Here is a 9,915-nt window from a genome sequence, read left to right as displayed (position 1 = left end):
CCACAACACCACCCCGCATGTATGAGGGCCCGGTACGATGCTCCGGTGGCATTGCTACCCCCCAGGGCCCCCGTCCCGCCTAACCCTGGAGCGGTTGACCACGAGATCTAGCCCTTTGACTTCCCACGGACGGGCTTTGACCAGTGGAGCTCTCCACCCGGTTGTGTCAGGTCGGCCCATAGGGACACCCGGGAGCAACATCCGGGCCAAAACCACAGCTACATCCACTCCGTGTAGAACCGACGCGGCAGTTTCCCCCCTCGAGGTGCTGCCGGTGGCGCCGTCCATGAGGGAGGCCACACACCGGAGACGCGTGCCGCCTCTTCGGACATGCCACAACACCACCCGGTTGTGGTAGGTCATCCGATATATATATAAACACTTGGGAGCAAAGTCCCCTTCGTATAGACCCGATGCGGTTGTTCCCCATTCCAGGTGCCGGCTAGCGGTGGCACCGCTCGTGAGGCGGGTCACACCGCTGTGTACAGAACCGAAAAATAATGTATGTATGCTTATTAACACGTACTATATGTAAGTTAGTCAAATAATAATATTTAAGAAAACATAAAATATAGCTATGAAAAAAAAAGAAAAAAAAACTAACGAGTGGAGGGGGTGACCGGGAACTGGATAAGGGAACTATGATAAAAAGATCGATGATGTGGTAAAAAAAGAAAAAAAAACTATGAAAAAAATATAGCTATGAAAAAAAGAAAAAAAGAAAAAAAGAAAAAAAGAAAAAAAACTATGGCATAGGGCAGATGGCCGGCGCGCCGCGGATCGGTGATGTGGCATCTATGCCGACGGCAGCCGTCGGCATAAGTGGTGGTCGGTGCGCCTCGGATCGATGACGTGGTTAGGGCATCTATGCCGACGGCCTCCCGCCTCGGCCGTCGGCATAGATCGGACGCCGTTGGACGCACGTCACGGCGGGATCCCCGGGCCCGCAACTATGCCGACGGCCGATATATGCCGACGGTAGCTGTAGGCGTAAGTTTGGGTAAGCCGACGGCCGTTCTGGGCCGGCGGGGGCCGTCGGCATAGGTCTGAATAGCCCGACGGCTTTATTACGCCGACAGCCTGGATATGGCTGTCGGCATAGCACAGACAAGGCCGACGGGGGCCGTCGGCATAGATATGGCCGTCGGCATAGGGCCCTGTTCCGGTAGTGTCCTTGTGAATGTCCCCGTCGGAACGGCGGCCACGAATGCGGGCAGGCAATTGAAGCTAGGCTCATGGGGCCACAATGCAAACTTGTCCCTAGTGCTGAGTTTGTCGCATGACACCACGGTTCAGGAGCCAGGTCGCCCAGCCCAGGCCCTTGCCCACGATATTGCCGGCAGTGGACTTGGCGCTGACGTTCCCTGCTGCTTTACCCTGCGTAGGATGCCAGTATGCCAGCAACACGACCACGGAATACCACAAGGACAATGTATGATGTCTCCTAGAGTCTTGGTCTGGTGTGAACCGCTAGGCTCAGCACAAGGCGCGGCGTGCCACAGGCGCACGAGTAGGGCCTACAGTGAGGAGATGGTGATAGTGGTGTCGGCCGGAGATGGGCATCTGGGCAATCGCCTTCGCCTTGAGCTCATGCCATTGGTGCGACATTGCGTGACTCAATATGCTGGACGACACATTGGTGGTGACTCAATCTGATAGGGAATACCCACGACACTGTGTGATACAAACGTACGCCATCGAATTACCTATTGCATAACAAAGAAGTTCAATCAGTAGTATCACTTCTCATACACCAAGTGACACAGAAATGAGCCTACTTTTTTGCCTCAACTACTTCTGGCCAACCCTTCTCCCGTGCAATAAATTAATTTGGCATAGGCTTTAAACTTCAACCAAGCAAAATTAAGGTGACGATGAAGCTGAAATGATAAGGGCAGCAACTCATTAAACATTATCCCCCATTGGATTATAGACTTGATAAACATAATATATTATATCTAGATAAATTTGCTCCTTCTTTCCTGTATATCCTGTATTGTCTTATTTTTAAAACGGAGCAAAATCTTTGCCTCATCTCGTTAATAAAATAGAAGAGAATTGTCCGGTTAACAAACGAAAAAACAGACAAAAACCATCACAAACGTCCACAAACCGGGCCGCACAAGCCAACTCTACCCACATTTTTCAAAGGGGCTTTTTATTACTTAAAAGATTTAAGTATTATACCGGCTCTGCACAACTAATATGCACACAACCAAAAAAAATCCTTTCACATAAACGAAAAATAAAAACGCGAAATACAAAGAAACATGTGGAGTCCGTATAATGCCTACAATGGAAGGGGTCAATCCTAAGATCATACTGCCACCTATGTTGGGTAAAAATATCCCTCGCCGTAGCCTCTAATTATGTACACACCACCGTAAATAGGTCTCGATTCTCCATGTGTAGTAAGGAGGACCATAAATAAAGAGTCCCGATACATTTGTAGATAACCTGCATAAGAGAAGTAATTTTATCAAGAAGTGCATATGTACTTGGCTACCCACATGAAGCCCAAACACACCACCGAGAAAAGAATATCATCATGGCTGCCATTCAGCGCCATCATCGTCGCTCTTCCACGAGCCAGCGACTCCTGACTTCACCCTAGACTACCACCGATGAAGTTGTCGCCACACAGATGCTGGAACCCATGCCAAACAGTCAGCCAGCCATGCTAGCAACCAGACAGCCCTAACTCTAGTAGTGAACATTGTAGGAGAAAAAAGCAGAGCTGACGCCGACCAGACCCTGCAGTAGGCCATCCATCTCATGTCATCATCACTACCAAGGCCCCTTCACGGCAGCTCCGACTTCATGACAAGGCAACAAGGCATGGGAAGCACATTACACCCTAAGAGATTTGGACGAACGTGGCATGTTACATTTTCAAAGTAACTATTACTACTTACAACTCCTTTTCTTTTCTTTGCGAACCAACTACTACTCTTAAAACGGTGCCATGTGTATCTATCTTTCTCGGACGAGCAATTAAACATGCTCCTTGGCTCCCTGTCCATGGCCACCACAGAGATATAATACACATCCCTGTACACACGACTTGTTACCCAAAACAAGCTATAAAACATAGCATAGATCAACACATGGCGTTGGCTACTACTTCTCTGAATAGTCAAAATAGAGGAAGCAATGAAAGAGAAAATAAACAGGTTGAGTGAAGGCAATTTTCTAGCGGCTAAACTCTGGTAGGCTTGAGAGGCATCAGAAATCAGAGGATCAATTGCGACCCCCCAATGGGTTCACAGAGGCAATGATGAACTATGCTGAGTAACCACCGGCTTCGGCCGGTTTTGATGCATATCAGCATCAGATACATGCCTCGATGAACATACACTTTTTTGCTGCAAAAGAGAGACACGGTCAGTCATTATTCAGCAGTAGTGGCTGCACCCATGAACTCCTCGTTGGCGATGAGCCTAGCGAGGGCCTCCGGGCTGAGGCACACCTCCAGCGCCATGCTCCCTCCCATAGTAGCCGGAAACGGGGAACAGTGGGCCGTCCCTCGATCCGGATTCATCGACCCAGAATCAGATTCGGGAATGAGGGTCGATTCGGTAAGATTCCATGCGGATTCGGCGTTTCCGCAGCCGGATCGTCGATTCAGGTTCGGCGACTCGACAATCTTGGTTCTTGAATCGATCGAGTAAGCAAAAGGTCAGTCATATCAATCACGAACTCCTCGTTTTACTCTCTGCCCCATTCTTTTCCACTCCCCTAAATAACTCCTCGTTCTGCTCTCCAATTACTCCAAGGCTGCTAATAAATTTGCCATTGGGAAGGAGATGATTTATTTTAGTCTTCATGGATTGATGGGAGATGACCAACTAGTACAGATTCACGTTCCTCGTTCCATGGTACCGTACCGGATTCATCGTACCGAAATTGATTGGATCGTGTTTCTGCTTTAGAAAAATCATTCTAGAGATGTATACCCCCGTTGTACCCTATTTTTTCCATCCTCCGACTCTCGTCCCCTGTTCCCGTTCCTCGTTCCCACCGTACCGGAAACATGGCAACTATGCTTCCTCCGCCACCTCGGCCTTCGTACACCGTTGACTTCCAATCCACCTTGTTCCCAGGGCTGCTCCGAACGGCCACTGGCACGCCCACCCAAAGTCATTCCCGTACACATTGAACCGGGGCGAGCTTCCCGTGATCGTGCCCGTGGCAGCGGCCGCCAAGAGCGCGGGAAGGCACATGAAGCTAGGCTGCTGGGGCCAGGACGCGAGCTAGTGATAGCGCTGGCTTCGTCAAACGACGCAACGGTCAGGTTCAGGAGCCATGCCGCCCAGCCCAGGCCCTTGTCGACGATATCGCGGGAGGTGGACTCAATCTGATAGGTAATACCCATGACACTTCGTGATACAAACAAACGCCACAGAATTACCTATTGCATAACAAAAAAGTTCAATCAGTAGTATCACTTCTCATACACCAAGTGACACAGAAATGAGCCTACTTTTTTGCCTCGACTACTTCTGGCCAACCCTTCTCCCGTGCAGCAAATTAAGTTGTCATGCGCTTTAAACTTCAACCAAGAAAAAGTAAGGTGACGATGAAGCTGAAATGATAAGGACAGCAACTCATGAAAATTTACCTATTGTACCGAAGCAAAAGTGGATAAATGTGCTCCTTCTTTGATGTATATCCCATATTGTCTTATTTTTGAAATGAAGGCAAAATCTTTGCCTCATCTCATTAATAAACAAGAAAAGAATTGCCCGGTTAACAAACGAAAAAAACACATGAAAACCATCATAAACACTCACAAACCGGGCCACACAACCAACTTGGCTACCCACATGAAGCCCAAACACACCATCGAGATAAGAAGATCATCATCGAGGTTGCCATTCAGCGCCATCGTCATCACTCCTCCATGAGCCATCGACTCCTGACTTCACCCTACACGACAACCGACGAAGCTGTCGCCGCAGCAAATGCTGGAACCCATACCGATCCATGCCAAACAGTCAGCCACCCGTGCTAGTGACCAGACAACTCTGACTCTAGTGATGAACATTGTGGGAGAAAAAAGGAGAGCTCACGTCAACCAGGCCCGCAGTAGGCCATCCATCTCATGTCATCATCACTACCAAGGCCCCTCCACGGCAGCTCCGACTTCATGACGAGGCAACATGGCATGGGAAGCACATTACGCCATAAGATATTTGGACGAATCGTGGGCATGTTACATTTTCAAAGTAACTATTACTACCAACTACTCGTAAATGGTGCCATGTGTATTTATCTTTCTCAGAGGAGAAATTAAAAATGGTCCTTGGCTCCCTGTCCATGGCCACGGCAGAGAAATAATACACATCATTGTACACACGACATGTTACCCAAACCAAGCTATAAAAGCTAGCATAGATCAAACATGGCGTTGGCTACTAGTTTTATGAATATTCGAAATAGAGGAGGCAATGAAAGAGAAAATAAACAGGTTGAGTGAAGGAAATTTTTTCGCCGCTAAACTCTGGTAGGCTTGAGAGGCATCAGAAATCCGAGGATCACTTGCTATCCCCATATGGTTGACAGTGGCAATGATTAAATATGCTGAGTAACCACCCGCTCCGGCCGATTTTAGTGCATATCAGCGTCAGATTCGTGCCTTGACGATCTTCCCACATGCAGCTGACCTGCGAGATCAGTGAACTTGGCTTTGTACTAAGGTTGCTTTCTTGCCCCAGTGAACTTTGTGGCCGCGCTCTAGATTCTACAATGTTCATCCCCGTGATCATGCCCGCTCTAGGTTCTACAATGCTTGCTTGTCCTGTGATCATGCCCATGGCAGCGGCCACCAATAGCGCGGGCAGGCAATTGAAGCTAGGCTCCTGGGACCAGGACGCTAGCTTGTCCCTAGCGCTGGCTTCGTCAAACAATGCAACGGTCCTGTTCAGGAGCCATGCCGCCCTGCCCAGGCCCTTGTCGACGATATCGTGGGCGGTGGACTTGGCGGTGACTTTCCCCCACAGCATTGCCCGGCGGTGACATCCTCCAGATGCAGAAGGGAAGAGCGATGGGACGGCCCAACAGCTGCCGAGAAAACTCCTGTCGAACACGGGCAACGACGTGGAGATCATTACATCGTAGCCAGCGCCGGCGTTGTTGGCATGGCTTAGCTCGGACCAGGTGTTGAAGAACTGCCAGAATGCCGTCCCGTCGGCTAAGCCGTGGTTCATCGACACGGCGATCAAGATGCCGTCAGCGAGCTCGGTGACCTGCGCTGCCACGACCGGCCGCGAGCCCACAGCGGCGTCCGCACCGAGCAGCCTATAGAGCAAGGTTTTAATTTTAAAAACAAAATAATTTCGGAGCCAATTGAAATATGCGAATTTTCAGAAATTTCGCATATTTCAGAAATTATTTCGGATTTTATGATTTCAAATCTAGCTTAATTTTAGTGAATTCTAAAATAATTTAAATTCATTTGAAAATCTGTTTGAATCTTCATCAAAATTTTGGTGTTGATAATATTTCGAACCCCACTGAAATATGCGAAATTTCGTTGAAATTTTTAACCCTGCTGTAGAGGGGGAGGATGGACCAGACCACTCGTGGAACGACTAGCAGAGGCTGTGACGTCCGCGACGGTGATGCCCGGTGCCACGGCGTGGACGAACTCGACGCCCTCACCGCTGCAGCGGAGGGAAATGGCGAGGCTCTGGCTCTGAGCCACTACCTCAACTTTTGCCCTAGTCTAATTTAGAACCCCAAACTCCAATGACATCTACATTACAACCTTGAACTCTTCAAACCAGCCAGGATTCAACCCTAACCTCCCTGATGACCGGGGACCCATGGACCATCCCGTCAGCAAGCCACGTCAGCAAAAAATTCTAGAAAATATTCAAAATAATCTGTAAAATGGAAAGAATCCTGAAAATATAAAATCTCTATAAAATAAAACAATTACATTCAAAAATAAAGTTTAGGGTCATTTTCTGGAGAGAAAAATATCATAATTCTGAAAAATATGTAAAATTAAAAAAGTTCAAAAACTTTTCCAGATGCTTAGTATTGTTTTCTTGATTGTTTGGATTTATTTTTTGACCAAATTTGAAGAACAAATTGGGTTGAAAATTTTGATTAAAATGATTTTTTAACATCTTCATTTTTATTTGACATATTTTTTCCTTTTTATATTTTTATATTTTTATTTTTGAAATTTTACACAAATATTTTTTATTTCAGAGTTTTTTGTAAATATATTTTACGGATTTTTTTTCTGGAAATTTTGAAAAAAAAATTGTTCACATGGCTTGCTAACTGGACATGTTGACTGGATGGTCAATGGGTCAAAACCGTCAACAGGGAGGGGAGGGTTGATTCTGACTAGTTTTGCCAGTTCGGAGTTGTAATGTAGACGGTATGAAAGTTTGGGGTTGTAAATTAGACTAGGGCAAAAGTTGAGGATTGAAATGGTCACTTCTCTCAAACGATTTAAATGTCTATAGAAAATATTAGGACACCGCCCCCGATATCTGATCCTAATAAGGTGGTATACTGAGTTATCCCAATATCCTTTTCAGATTATCGGGGGATGTGCTTTTGCAGTTCGAGTAACTTGTCCATAATAATCCATTCTCTTATGCTGCTCTCTATGCATGTGCATATAAACACTATAAAATCTTCAGTTTCACATCGCCAAGTCAAAACATTATGTCTCTACCGCAAATAATTCAACATCATTTCAAATCTGCAATTTCCAAATGTAAATTCAAACATGTAACATAGGGCTCAAGCATAGAGCATTTGTAGTCCCATCTCTAATCCGACTCCCTCACACCCTTGATGCTTGCACATGCATTGATTCCACATATACTCAATGTGTTTCATCCGGCCCAATGTTGTCCATGAACATGAATTTCTATTCTGCTTGCTCCATATCTTCGCAAAGAGCTTATTTCCCGAGATCCTCAACTTCTCTTCAATTGTCACCTTACGCTCCTCATACGCCACCTTATGCTCCACCATGCCCTTGACCTCCAACCACTTTAATTCCTTGTCTTGATTCCTCTGAGCACATCTCCCTCTTTGGTGTGATCATGCATTAAACTGGAGCGCAACACCATATCCTTTTTTCACTTTTTTATTTCTTCCTTCCCAAACGCTTTTTTGGTGGTGTTATTGAGTTTGTAGTGGTACTTCGACCATCCTCCTCCTCATCTTGCTCACTGACTTACTCAGTGTTAAACTAGCGATGACGCCTCGCTTGACCTCTTCTTTAGTGGATGATGATCATTGCTTCTCCTTTCCCACTTCTCATTGTGGACCATTAACAAAAATGTGACATAGGAAACACCTTGTTCTTCTGTTCTCTTTGCTTGCAGAACTCATGGTTGTACTTACTATGTCATTTTGAACAATTCATGGCAAATAAGGTTGAAATATTTCATATGAAAATATAAATCCATTATCTGACCATATTTGACTAATTAGATCATTAGCCGTCACTCCAATTTCATGGGGAATGATCAACGCGATGAACTAACCCCACCCACCCACCCACCCACCCGCCGGTTGCAACACTCTTGAGCTGAAGTCTATCATTGAAAAAGTGAATTAAATGATCGGTGCGAGCTCCTTTTCACATTTTGGTAAAAGTGCTCCACAATGATCATTGAGTAACTCATTATGTTGTGATCATGTTGTAACCAAGAGGCTTCATTTTCTTTTACCAAATTATTGGCCAACCATAAACCATTTTGTCTTTGTACAAGGATTAGGTTTAACCTCAAGAGCATCTTTATCAGCACCTGAATGGATTGGACAAAGAGATAACATCTATGTTCATGGATTGCATGTACACAAATGTGCTGCTAAAGAAAACTACAATAATTTATGCCTACAATTGCTCAAATGCATAAAACTATAATCACACAAAAATCACAATCACTGTGCATTCTGTAAATTACCAATAAAAGAGACAAAAATAAAAATTACAAACCTTGAGGGCATTTCATCAAACACATTGTGTGTGTCATCCATGTTGACATCGAACGTCAATGTCAAAGTCAATAGAGGTCACCGTTGTGGTTGCAATGGGTGGTGGCATAATATGAATATTTGTGAAATCATAAATTTGTTTCTCAGACATTTTTAACACATCAAGGATGATGACCTCACATTTACAAGGGACACAGTACTAGTTCGGTTTTTTCAAATGTCATTTCTCCTGAAAGAACATTTATACAGAGAGCTAAATTGACATTGAGAAATTTTGATGTAAATATTGTGGCTATAATAATTATGGGGGCCTCTGACAAATCAAATGGTGTGGAGGCAGGTTAGGCCCTAAGAGATATAGTTGAACATGCACATGTTACATTTGTAGAGTAGTAATTTCTACCAACTACAGTTAAATGATGGCATTTGTACTCTCTTTATATTTTCTCAGATGTGCCACATGCTCTCTGGATGCCCTATCCATGGCCACGATAGAGAGAAATAAAATTATCTTGTACAAGCGAGATGGTACCAAAACGATGTTATAAAAGGTGGTATAGAGCAAATATGATGTTGGCTACCGTATACTCCCTTTGTAAAGAAATATAAGATCCTTTAGATTACTACAATAGTGATCTAAACACTTTTATATTTCTTTAGGGAGAGAGTACTACTTAAAGAGATGAATGAATGGAAGAGGAGAGACAAAAACATTGTTTGAAGGCCGAAAATTTTAGCAGCTCAACCCTGGTAGGCTTGAGAGACATCAGATTCTCGCGGATCGCTTGTTTGATTGTTTGATTATTGATGGTGACAATTTTGGACTAGGTTGAGTAACCACCCACTTCGGTACTCATACACATGACATTAAAATCAATGCCTGAATTTTGCCCCCACACGAAGCTAAGCTACAAGATCATTAAACATGGCTTTGTATTG

General features: G+C 45.0%; 1 pseudogene; it reads right to left on the bottom strand.

Moving 5' to 3' along the window:
* The window catches only part of LOC119283901, a 31,168-nt pseudogene that overhangs the window by 14,423 nt on the left and 6,830 nt on the right, over positions 1 to 9,915 (bottom strand).

The sequence above is a fragment of the Triticum dicoccoides genome, chromosome 4A (assembly GCF_002162155.2).
Source record: "Triticum dicoccoides isolate Atlit2015 ecotype Zavitan chromosome 4A, WEW_v2.0, whole genome shotgun sequence".
Lineage (NCBI taxonomy): Eukaryota > Viridiplantae > Streptophyta > Magnoliopsida > Poales > Poaceae > Triticum > Triticum dicoccoides.
This window is presented reverse-complemented; position numbering and strand designations above follow the sequence as displayed.